We start from the raw sequence: 12,747 nt of genomic DNA, 5'->3' as shown, positions 1-12,747 counted from the left end.
CCTGAAAATACATGTCTCGCACATTCCTCTCCCACCTTGCCTATCATGATGTCTATAGGATGAAGTCTAATCTCGTGAATTCAAAGCCCAGATTGCTCATAACTATCTCTTTAATTTTCTCTCCCACCACATTCCTTCTGTTCACCCCATTCCCCTGGTCCTGAACATACTCTCCCACCTTCCCATGAAGCCTATGCCAACTTAAGTAGAGCATTTCTTTCAAAGCCTGTCTTGCTTGCTTTTAAACAAAATTTCAAGCCATGCTCTCCTATGATACCCTTCTCCAATGACCAACCCATGGTTGACAATTTACTTGTGATGAATTCTCATAGCATTTTTATATAGATTACTCGATTACTCACTGGCTTATAGCAAGGGCTCTCTCTCTCTCTCTTTTTGGTCGCTGGCTGGTACAGGGATGGAACCCTGGACACTGGTGTTATCAGCACCACACTCTAACCAACCAAGCTAACTGGACAGCCTTTCTTATATTTTAATAATCGTTTTATTTATAATTTCAAAACCTTGGTGAGAGGGACCATAGACTTCATAGGTCTCTAGCACATGGTGATAGTAAACATGTGTTAACAATAAAGATGATGAATAAATTTAAAAAGAAAGCTATGATCATCTGCCTGCAGACAGTATATTCAGTAATCCTTACAAATGCATTTTCACCATGAGAAACAAACAAAAAGTAGGAACGTAAAGCTACTATGAGGTGTAGCTCCACCTCATAGTTTTCGTTAAGTCTGCCACTTAATTTCTTTTACATTTGATCTGAGCATGTGGGATTTATGTGAAATACATTTAAAACTGTAAAGTATCATATAAATGGAAGGTATTTATCATTAATATCCAGGCCAATGTGTAAATGGAAGGTATTTATCTTTAATATCTAGGCCAATATGCCTGGAATGCTTAAGATTCTTGACATGACTTCTAAAAGTCTAGAGAAAGAGTTATATTAAAGACGTGGTTCTCGGGGCTGGCCAGTTAGCTCATTTGGATAGAGTGTGGTGTTGATAACACCAAGGTCAAGAGTTGGGATCCCTGTACTGGGCAGCTGCCCAACCCCCACCCCCCAAAAGAGTGGTTCTCAACTGGGGACAATATTACCTCCCTCCTGGTCCCCAGGAGATACTTGGCGATGTCTGGAGATATTTTTGGTTGTCACAAGTGAGGGGGTGCTGCCGGCATCTAGTGGAGAGAGGCCAGGGATGCTGCTAAACATCATATAGTGCACAGGACAGCCATCAGCCACAGTTATCCGGCCCAAAATGCCAGCAGTGCTGAGGGTGAGAGGCCCTGTGTTAAAGGAAGCTCACCGGGATGAATACTGACCATTTCTGCGTGGGGCAGGGAAATGAACTACTACCTTCCTCAGACAAATGGCTCATTTCATCCTATATTTTCCACAGTATCGCAACTTCTGCTCTCACTGCTCCAAAATCCCTCTTCTCCTCAGGTTCCCATACGATCTTTTAAATGTCTGTTATCAATATGTGCAGACTATGATGTCTGGGAATTAACCTATCCATATTCAGATATTTTGAAACTGCTCTGATTTCTTTAAGACAGAAAATACCAGTAAACTCCAGAAGTCAATGAAGTCTACCTGTAATTCTGGATATGAAAGATAGACTGTACATTGCATTAAACAAACAAAAAACACTTGAAACATAATTTAATTAGAGCAGTGACTATGAGTAGTGTGAGTACTAACAAAATTAAAAATCTTTCTTACCAACTAAAAATAATGGATTTAAATAATTACTAAAAACTTATGGAGTTGAAAACAGCCTGGAATATTTCAACCTTGGAGAAAATTCTTTTTCTTTGCATGTAAATGTCTTTGATCTAACAATATTTTGGATCAAAAGTGCTACTGAACTAAAAACAATGGATAGGAGTTTCATTCATTTGTTTTTAAGCCCTAGCAAAGCTGTAACAGTTAACTCCTAAAAAAAATAGGAAAAACAGAAATAATGAGAATTTTAAAGCATCATGAAATGGTGCATGTAACGAGGATCATTTGTAAAAAGAAACCTTTAAAAATATACCATCATTTCAAAAGAGAAAACATAACAAAAGACACTATAATTCAATACAAATCATGATTATTGTCCTTGAACAATTCCTTTCTTCTCTCTGGGTCTCTGTTTCCTCACCTTAAAATAGAAAAGTTGGATTAACCAATGCTCTCTCAAAGATCCCTCCCAGTTCTAAAAGTCCTCTGAATCAATGATTCTGTAGATGTTTCTTAATGGATCACTTTCAAAGATAAGAAGATGAACTTGTAGACAAGTCTTTTGAATAGCTGACTTAGACCAGTAGTCCTCAGTTCTGACTGGAAATGGGGAGCTTTAAAAGAAATAGCGATAAGGGGGAACCACACCTCCCACAGTTTCTGACTTAATTAGTCTAGGACAGGATCTAAGCATGGGTATTTTAAACACTCTCCAGGGGACTCTAATATGTAGCCAGCGTTAAGATCTACAGATTTAGACTAAAGGTTAAAAGCAAATGCAGCCTGTGCCCAGCTAGGTAAGATAAACAAGCAAAGCAGACTGGGCATAAGGAACTGGAGGACACATGTCCCATCTATTTCCCTCCAATTAGCAGTAGGAATGAGCCAGATCTTTTAATTTTTTTTTTTTGAAAAAATGCCAGAAATCCAGATTTTAAGTAAAATTCTGATATTTAAATGTTGGCAACTAATTTCAAACAATTTTTTTTAAGTATAGATGATGCAGAATATGCTCGCAGACTTAATTTGGCCCTATAGCCACCAGTTTGTAACCTAAACAAAACAGTTCAATAAATTTTCTCTTTGCGCCACCCTGTCTCTTTCCCACTCAGAGCCTCTTCCTTCCGTATCATGGGGCTAACCTGTCCCTTTCATTTTCCTTTCCATTGTCTCTTTCTTTTCCAATCTTCATCACTCCTAAGAGATGGAAACTGAGATCCACACATTAAATCTTCATGTGGCCCTGGCTGTATCACTGAACAGGCTTCTGTGCCTGGGAAAATTCAGGTTATAAATTGTAACCTGAGGTTGTTGGCTCCATGATGTCAACAACTAGTTGATTTGGTAAAATCAGGTGGAAAGTCAGTCAAGCTCACAATTTTGCATTGCGAAGATTTTATCAGGCAGTATATGGAGGTCCTCATTTAATTTCTGATTCTGTTTTGTTCTCTGCTTTAAATCTAAACCACTGCATATCAGAATCACGCCTGGTAAATGGCTGCAGAGTTTCTTTACTGCCAGCCCAGTGCTAGTTTCCCCAAACCATGCTGCCTTCCCAATCACTGAACGCCTCTACCATTAGTAATGAACCCTGACACACAGTTTTTCACTAGAAAACAAATGAATATGCAAACAAAACAGAAATAAGTATAATGATGTTTTTAAAAGACTCAATTTAGGGTGAGTGTACCAAATGTCCTTTTGAAGACTATCATATGATTTTGAATGTGCTTACTTCTGCACATACTTCCCCCATCTCCACACCACCTCATAGATGCATATTCTCCCAGAGACTGAAAAGATTCAGATAGTTTCCATTAAGATATTATTTTCAGAAAAGTGTTTTTAAAAGATTAAACAGTCGTACAATTTCAGAGGTCAAGAGAACTTTACTGATCAACTTTCTCCACTTTCTCTGATAGACAAGAAACCTGCAGTCCTTTTTAATTCAATATATGGAGTGCTAATACTGTGCAAAACTTCACATCCATTATCTTAATTAAATCTTCAGGATAACTCAATAAAATAGGCACCACCACCATCATCATCATCATTCTGATTTAACAAGTGAAAAAAAACTGGAGAGATGCTGAACAACTTGCCCCAGTCCCTGGGCTGGTAATTTGAGACTTGGTGTTTGCATTCAACTCAGAGCCTGAGCCCTTATCATCCATCTTCCACCATCGGGAGTGACAATAGCGAAAAAAGTGAAGGATAAACAAATCCTTATGAAAATGCCAGTGAGGTGGTCAGTGAACACTTCTTCCAAGAGGTGGAAAAATGCATTTGGGCTAGGCTGCCACATATATATTGATTGGATTTCAGTAGGTGTTCCAATCTGGAATCCATACAAACATTGATGCAGAAAAGTGATAGGGAGGGCCTAAGGTGAACTGGGAGAAAGGGAATGCCTGGAGAAAAAGATAGAAAGAAGCAAGGAGCCAGATTGTGCAGGGTCCTCAGTGCCCAACTAAGGAGTGTAGACTTCATTTGTGGGCAATGGGAACTCATTGGAGGTTTTTAGAAGCAAGGTCCTTAAAAAATGTGAACTGAGTTTTAGAAATATAAATCTCATGGAAGTGTCAAGATTGAATTAGGGGAGCAGAGCTTGGTAGGGAGGAGACCAAGCAGAAAGCTGTTACACTTCATTAATTGATGACTTCGCTCTTAGCCACGTGTTGTGCCTACATCTTCCTCCCCCCACCACTAGATTCTTCAGCCTCCAAAGCTGCCTCATGATTCTTGTATCCCAAGAATCACACTACTCCAACTGGCATTTCTAGGTCAGGTGACAGGGACCTGACCTTGGGCAGTGGGAATGGAGACAATAGGACATCTGAGGGGCATTTGCAAGGGCCTGGTCACTGCTCAAAAGTGGGGAAGGTAATAAGAGAGAAAGAGGCAGAGTAGAAACTGACTCTAACATTTCAAACTTAGGAGAAGGGGAACAAATCATGAGACACAGGAAGGAAGGGATGATCGACAGTATCACAAGGGGGCGAAGAAGATGGCTGGGCCCAGGCCTCAATCCAGCAAGTATTTATTAAGCAGCTACTATGTCCTGGGCACTCAGGGAACGATGAATAAGACCAGTTTTTGCGCTCAAGGATCACCCAGGCAGAGGAAAAGACAAGAGCAGTGATAGCCAGATGCCAGTGCTTTCATCATACAGCCTTAACTCATGGAGCAACATAGAAAATATACATTAGCAAGAGTATATCTTTAAAGAATCCAAAACACCTTTAAAATCTATTAGTCTCATCTGCTGAATTACATTACAGTGAAAGCAGAGTGTAATAAGTAACTGCTTGTGGTCTCTTCTTGCTGTTTCTTTCTTCTGAGGACCTCGTTCCCCAAACTATTCAAATAGCTGATCCCTTGTCATCATTCAGGTCTCAGGACAAATGTCACCCCCTCACACAGGCTCTGCCAGTAGGTCCTCTATCTCAAGCATCCTCCCCCATCACATGATCCTGTTTTATTTCTTCATTGCACTAAGAATACCTGAAATGTATTTAAGAATACATTTATTATATAGTCTGTTTCCCCTGCAAGAATGAAAGCTTCACAGAAGCAGGAATTTTATCTTGTTAGTTGCTGCCAGACACAGTGTAAGCCTTCCGTAGGAAACAGTTACTGAATACAATCAAAAAAAAAAAAGAGAGAGAGAAGAAAAGAAAAGTGAACAAACCTCATCAACATTAAGACCTCAAAACAAACTAGGCCGGCTTCCAGTTGCTTACGGGGACACACTGGGAATTGAAGTGTCTCCGAAGAGCAAAGCTATTTTGAGGATGGGGTGGAACCAAAATCCAGGAGTCTCCCAGCAAATCAGCGCCCCAGGCTTGACTGTTTTGCTTAGATTTTGGGAGTCCCACCCGGAGTCCCCACCCCGCGTGAGATGTTTGACAACGAGGCCAGCCAGCCACCGAGCTCGAGTTTTATTTCCGTTGTCCTTCTGACGTCAGAAAAAGCACGAGTTGGTGCACAGTCTCTTCTATCAAGGTGACAAATTACAGCCTCGCTGGGCCCTGCATTCCGCAAACCATAAATTTATTCCCCCTCCCCCTTATATTAAAAAGTGCAAAAACCCACCGCAGAGATGTCAAATCCCCTTCCAAGTGCAAACGAACACAGTTTCCTAGTCGGGGGACTGGGTGGGGGTTGGTGGGGTGGCCTTTTCCACTCACTGCATGCTGAGCAAGTACATGATCCTGGCGGCAGCTGCGCTTCCACCGGAGAAGCAGGGCTGTAAAAACCCTGGGTCGGCGCCGCAGAGCAAGACACAAAGGACTCTCAATTGTAGCACCACCTTCCCCAGCCGAAGGCAGCCTGTGAAAGGCGCTGGGAACAGCGTGTCGCCGTTACCGCGAAATTCCTTTTGCTGCCATATGCACTTGTACCTTCTCTGCAGACAGTTCAGCACCGAGGGGCGGGCGATTCGGCAGGGAAGCCGTGCGCGGGCGGCCCGGAAACCTGCGGGGTCCCAGGGGAGGCACAGGAGCCCGGCGCGCGGGGAGGCGGATTATTTGCGGGGCGAGGGCTGGCTGTGCACGGGGACGAAAGCGCTCTTTCCTCCCGGCACCGACCTGGCGAGTTTAAAGGCCGTTCGTGGCCGCGTTTAGGGACGCGAGCGAGGTGCGGGGGCCGGGGAGGGCGTGGGGACGAGCGCGGTCCGCACCGGGCCGGCGCAAGCGGGGGCCTTTTGTTCGCCGGCTCAGCGGCTCCCGGCTCTCGCAAAAGCACTACTCCCTTTGCCACCCCCTTCGTCTGGAAAAAACCTCATCAGGGCGGGAAAGGACAGTGAGTCACCGGCAGCATCCTCTAGTAATCCGCCCCGCCCCCCCCCCCGCATCCTCCTACTCCCTCTCATTACAGACAGGGGCCGAGCACGAGGCAGGCGCGGCCAGCGTGCCCCGTTTCCTCGGGCCCCGCGGCTCCGCGCCGCAGCCGGCGGCGGGTGCCGAGACCTGGCGGGCCGCGCGCAGCACCCCCGGGGGCCTCCCACGCTCTCCTCCGGGCCGTGCAGACGCAGGAATTCTCCCCGAAGGTCGAGGATTCTAACACCCGTCGGGTACGCCGTCGCGCCCTCACCGCGGCCGCGCTCTCCCTCCACACCCGTGTGGTCCCTGGCCCTCGTAAAATGTGATCTGCTGCCACTCTCTGCCACCACGAAAACAGATCAAAAAAGTGAGCCCCAGCCCACGCGAGGGTGAACTCAGGGGCCCTGGCGCGTTCTCGCGCGGCTGCGTGCGTTGGGAGCGGAAGGACAGGGCAGCCGGACTCTGCCTTTCCCAAGGCAACATCGGAACGAGCGGGCACGGCTGCGCTCTTCCTGCTCCGGCGCCCGCAGGGATGATGCCCACGTTACCGCCACCTCTCCCGCCTAAAATATCCCTTCCCTCCCCGCCGCCGATGCCTCAGCCCTGCCCGGTAGCGGAAACTCACTCACCTCGAGAAATAAAGGGAAAGGTGGCAAAAGGCGACGTCAAGGTGTACGCCCTTCTGGATTTTTACCCGCAGCCGTTTGGTGTCCTTTGTGTCAAGGTCTGGCTGCCTCGGCCAGGAGAGGTGGCCCCCGTCAGCGAGGGCCGGGCGGGGAGGCTCGGCGTGGCGCGGCGGACTTCCGAGGAAGGTGAAGGGCGGAGGTTCCCGGCGACCTTCAGGCGCAGTGGCGTGGCTGCCCCAGCCAGCGCTTGCCTGGCTCTCCTCCTCCTTTCCGGGCCGATTGCATCAGAATCTCCCCCGAACACCACCCCCCACCCCCACTGCTGGCCAGCCTCGCACTTACATCCACGCGCTCGGGCGCGGAGGGTCGCGAATCGCGGTCATTCTCCTACTGGGGGGCGCGTCGCCCTTCCGCATCCATGACTCGCGATGGTTTAACTGGGAAAGTCAGGCCATTCCTCCCTGTGCCGCGCGCCGTCTCCTCCCCTCCGGCGCGCCCGCTCTTTAACCAAAGCTGCGTGTCACTGTGCCGTGGCTGTCACATGGTGTCACTGCTGGCGGCCGCGCCTAGCTGTCTCCTTGTCGCCTCTCGCTGAAGATGCAGCGACCGCGGCTGGCGGAGATTGAGCATCGGGGAAGGGGTGAGGGAGGGGTTGCGGGGCGCGCGTGTGCCGGGCGCACGGAGGGTGGCACCGGCAGCGGAGGCTGCGCGGTGCGGGGGCATCTGGCCCGCGCCCTCCTGGGGCCCGACAGCGTGCTCAGAACCCAGCTGCGGTAACAGCTGCAGAATGGCAACCTTTGGGGATGGAGGTGGGCCGGCTGAAGGGGCACCGGCGGAGGGAAGGAGGGCTGTGAGCGGGGGGAGGGCTGGAGGTCGGGGTACGGCGGAGTCCAGCCGGGGCCGCAGGAGCGAGGGAAGTTGCATTGTGGGAAGGGCGCAGCGGGAGGACGGCCGCGGGAGGGGCCGGTCGGAGCGCAGCCCGCGAACCGCAGACAGCCCGGGCTGGCGGGAAGGGGACCGAAGTGGCCGGGGGAGCGGGGCGCGCGGGCACCATTGGAGACCCTTTGTCCCAAACCTACAGCGGGAGACGCCTCCCCTCTTCCGGACCTAGCAACCGCAGGCTTCGCCAGCCCTCCCTTTGTTTGGGGACAAATGCGACCCGAAGGATTTGCTGAGGTCCGCGCGCGCACCTGCCTAGACACGAAGAGGTCGAAGCCGCTCTTGCCGGGCCTGGGGACCCTACGTGATTCCGCCCGAAGGACCTGGCGCATCAGGGTCCGGGCGGCGGTGGGGGACGAGGCAGCAGGATGTCGGGGCAGGGGCAACTGGGCGCGTTTCCCCTTCTTCTGCTAACTCTTTGTTTCAGTCACAACCCCTTTTAACTGCCTGGGCACTTCCTTGCAGAGGAGTTGTGTCTCCTTAAAATGGCGACAGGAAATCCTACCTGCGCATCGGCCACTTAGAATCTCATTATAGCGCCAATTTGCGGGGTGGAAACTCGAGCTCTTTATTGACAGGGATGGTTCAGTCTCCGTGTTCCAGCCAGACAGGAAAGGGAAGGTGAATCATAGTTCAAAAATTAATCTACCTGGAACGTTTCAAGTGGGCAGACTACGTAGTCACTGTATTGCAATCACCGGTGGAAAAGGGAGATGACAACCAAATTTTAAATGTCTCTTAACTGACTAAAATTCTTACTCCCTTCAAATGGCAGTAAAGGGACTTGGTCAGTTCAACAATGACTCCCTGAGAACCCTATTTAGAAGGCATGCTCTTAAAGAAACCTGAGAAACTGAACAGTCAGTGCAAACGGAATGGGCAGAAAGACGGGCAGCCTCGCTGAGACAGACCTGCATTCAATTTCTTCCTCTGACGCTATTGCTTCCCTCACCTGCCTAACTTATGCCCTAGTCCTGTTTTCCCAATTTGTAAAAAAAGGGAGACAATAGGGCTGGCCCGTGGCTCACTTGGGAGAGTGCGGTGCTGATAACACCAAGGCCACGGGTTCGGATCCCATATAGGGATGGCCGGTTAGCTCATGTGGGAGAGCGTGGTGCTGACAACACCAAGTCAAGGGTTAGGATCCCCTTACCCGTCATCTTTAAAAAAAAGGGGGTGTGGGGGGGACAATAGTACATACATCATAGTAATATTCTATAGGTCATCAAAAATTGGTTCTTTCTACCCTTTCTAGAGAAAAGTAATTTAGTATAAAATTACCGATGTTAAGTAGTGTGCACAAATAATTTTTATGAATAAGGTAAGAAATCTGAATAGGTAAAGTTGGTAAACTGTGAGCCATAGCTCCGTAAGTCTGTTAAAACGTTTACCTTGTTAAAGGCAGAATGTATATTCAGCAGTGTTTGAAGATAATCTGATCTCAAGCTTATCTTTTGGTTCCAGTTTTAACCTACTCGCTAGTTTGTGTACAGCAAAAGGACTGCAGTTACCTAGCACTTTTTGAATTGGATTTAATAGTTAGGAATTGAGTTCCTACTACATGTCAGCTGTTGTGCTAAGCACTTTACATGTAAATGTTAACCTCATTTAGTCCTTTCAACCCCTCAGTTAGGTAGGTGTTATCCTTTGTGTATAAACAAGAAAGCAGATTCAAAGTGGTTAAATTGGCCATGTGAGTGTTACTTCACTACAGTACGTAGGGGTGGGGGATGTGATTCCTATTCGGGCCTGAATTCAAAGTCCATGCTCGGTCTTAACCAAGCTGCTACAACCATTTGCAATCAGACACTCTTGGGCCCAGAGTTTGGAGGGATCTTCACCCCTCCTGTGGATTTTAGTCGACAATCTAGAAATGTTGTAAAATCAACATGGAGGGTACAATGAAGGACATTTGCTGGGTGGAAAATTGGTGTGTGGAGGTAGGAGAGGCAGTGTTCAGAAAAAGTGTCTGGTAACTACAGGGTGAGTCTTTCTCCAAGACTGCTTGAAGGTGAAACTTCCTTTCAGTAGTGTAGCACCTAAACCCAATTGCTGTGGTCTCAAATGAGGACAGGGATGCCATGATGTTGATTGTCCTATTCATTGTGTGCTTACTGAGAGACAGCAGGTTAAGCACTTTGCAGATGGTCTCTTGTCTAATCCTCACAACATTCCTAACAAGACAGATCATGCTATAATCCCTGATTCAGAGTTAAGCAATTTATCCCAAGTCCACACAGCTCTAATTGACACATCCAAGTCTTGAATCCACAGCTGACTCCAAAGCCAGTTTTCTATGTCTAGGTCTTAAAAAAACGTTCTCCAATTCTTAAATAACCCTGTTTGGAGGCCTAGGAGGTGGGAAGGGTCCCAGGCTACTCTGCTTTCAGATGGGAACCATTGCCCTGTTTTAGAATATCCAGGGAGTCAATTTGCTCTGTAATAGGTTTGTGAGGGCCAAGGGTCTTGTTGGTAGTATCTAAGGTTATTTGTGGACCTTTCCCATTTGAGCAGATTTCCCAAAATGGTACTAAGGTAGTCAGGACCCATCAGCAGGTTTTACAAAATAAAATTTCTGTATCTGCTCTGAAAGTGAGGCTAGGGAAAGAATCCTTACTGTAAAAGGAGAATTGGATGACTTTAAGTCACCAGGGGGTTTTCTAGTAGCCTCACAAGATCTTTTTGTATGGCTCCAGGAGGGGAAGCTTTGTGAAGAAAGATCAATTGTACCCCAAAGAGGATTGAGCCTGAACTTAAGCTGCATCTGCTGTCATCCCAGCTTCATCCTGGACTCACCTGAGTTGCACTCATTCCCCATCTGGGGTGCCCACTAGGACAGCTGCAGAAGGAGCCACCACCAGTTATGAGCTTACAGAGGCTCCACAGGTTTTCAAAGTTTTCCAAACACAAATGGTCTGAGACTAGCAGACTTCTTGTGTAAGAATTTTGAGTAATAGGATCAAAACTATTTTATAAATGTAGCTTTTCATTTTAATCTGTAAAGGGCTATCAGAGGACAATCTGAATTTTAACAATGATGAAAAAATAGGAAAGTCAACTGGTGAGAATATTTCGAAATAAGTGTCCTGCGTATTTCCTACTTGCATCAGAAGCAGTAGGGTCGTCACATGAAGAAAGCCTACCTCATTAGAAAATAAGTTGTTTATTCTGAAATCAGTCATCTCTTATTCCTGTTGATAGGATCTACCCTAAAACAACAGATGGTCTTTAAAATTATTGATTTTTCTTGACCGATGCAATCACATTTCTTTGACTGATTAACCCTTTTTACAATTCTTGATATTCTTTGGATCTCATCCATAGATGACAATATCTTGACACTAGAAGTTAGTGATGCAGCCATAGCAAAAAGTAAATTTACAATTAAAGGAGCCGCCAGTGGTTTTGGCCATCCTCCTGCAGACACATGGCACTGTGTGGCCTAACTTCCTTGGTGGCAGCAGCACTGTGACAGGGACTATTGTCACCACTTCCAGCATTGTGATGAACATTCTACCTGCCAGATTTATAATTGGTTGTGGCAGGGGGGTCAACAACCCCTACTGACCCTAAACTGAATTTAAATTAAAATCCCAGAGGGAGCTTCTTAAAAAATTGTTATTGTCTCTGATTTTGGCCTGGGTCAGCTTTGTAGGGTCACTTATTTATTTTTCATCTGTTAGGGGAGCTGGGAGTAGAGTTCGTTAAGTATGTAACTATATGGCAATACAGTCTCATTCATTCCAGTTAAATAAAGAACCAGGGCCAAATGATCAGTCCTGGAAGTTTAGTGTCTAATTCGCCTTACATTTATGCATTATTATGCAGGTCAACTGTGAGCGCAGCTCCCTAGCTTGTTGCAAAGTGGGGTAATGATATCCATCTGCTGATCAAATGACTCAGTGTCTACAAACTATTTAAGCACCATGCTTGGTACGTAATAAGTGCTCAATAAGTGGTTATCTGTTATTATTTTGCACACTTTGCAGAGATAAGTATGGGAGCAATGAATTTTCAAAGCCTGAGTGTATAGGCACAAAGTATTCTATTGTGTTCATTCCATACTGAAACAGCTGTTAAGCCCACATCTCAACTCCCATTCCTCTCACTGTGGGAATGAAGAGACAGAAGGTATTAGAGAATATTTAGGCCTGCATTTCAACTCCCTGCCTTAACTTTAAGGTGAGAAAGGTAAGTTTCAGATCTGCATAAGAATATATTAATTAAAAAGTAGAAGTGTTCCCAAATTGAGTATAGCATCTGTACTTACTAATGGGGCCAGTGTAAATTGGTACAAGTTTTTGTGAGGTAGCAAATTTAGTGGTTAAGAATGTGGGCTCTGTGGTCAGATTTCCTGAGTTCTAATCCTGGCTCCACAGCCTATTAGCTCCATGAATTTGGTGCCTCAGTTTCCTCATATTTAAAATGGAAATAATAATATCTACCTCAAAAGGTTGTGTGAAGTATATATGTTAATACATGTAGGGTGCTTCAAGTAGTTCACAACATATTTTAAGTATTCAGTCAATAAAAACTACTATTACTGGAAAAAAGTTTGCCAATAAGGAGGAACTTAGATACCATTGCTTCACTTTTGGAAATACGCATT

General features: G+C 46.3%; 1 protein-coding gene across 1 annotated transcript in view; it reads right to left on the bottom strand.

The window, feature by feature from the left end:
- The window catches only part of SLC38A1 (solute carrier family 38, member 1), a 61,909-nt gene extending 54,264 nt beyond the window's left edge, over positions 1-7,645 (bottom strand). Inside the window, exon 1 of the mRNA XM_008565816.1 lies at positions 7,203-7,645. The gene's annotated coding sequence lies outside the window, so the exon portion shown is untranslated. The remainder of the gene's footprint in view (positions 1-7,202) is intronic.
- Positions 7,646-12,747: the final 5,102 nt, after the last annotated feature.

The sequence above is a fragment of the Galeopterus variegatus genome, unplaced genomic scaffold, assembly GCF_000696425.1.
Source record: "Galeopterus variegatus unplaced genomic scaffold, G_variegatus-3.0.2 Scaffold204, whole genome shotgun sequence".
Lineage (NCBI taxonomy): Eukaryota > Metazoa > Chordata > Mammalia > Dermoptera > Cynocephalidae > Galeopterus > Galeopterus variegatus.
This window is presented reverse-complemented; position numbering and strand designations above follow the sequence as displayed.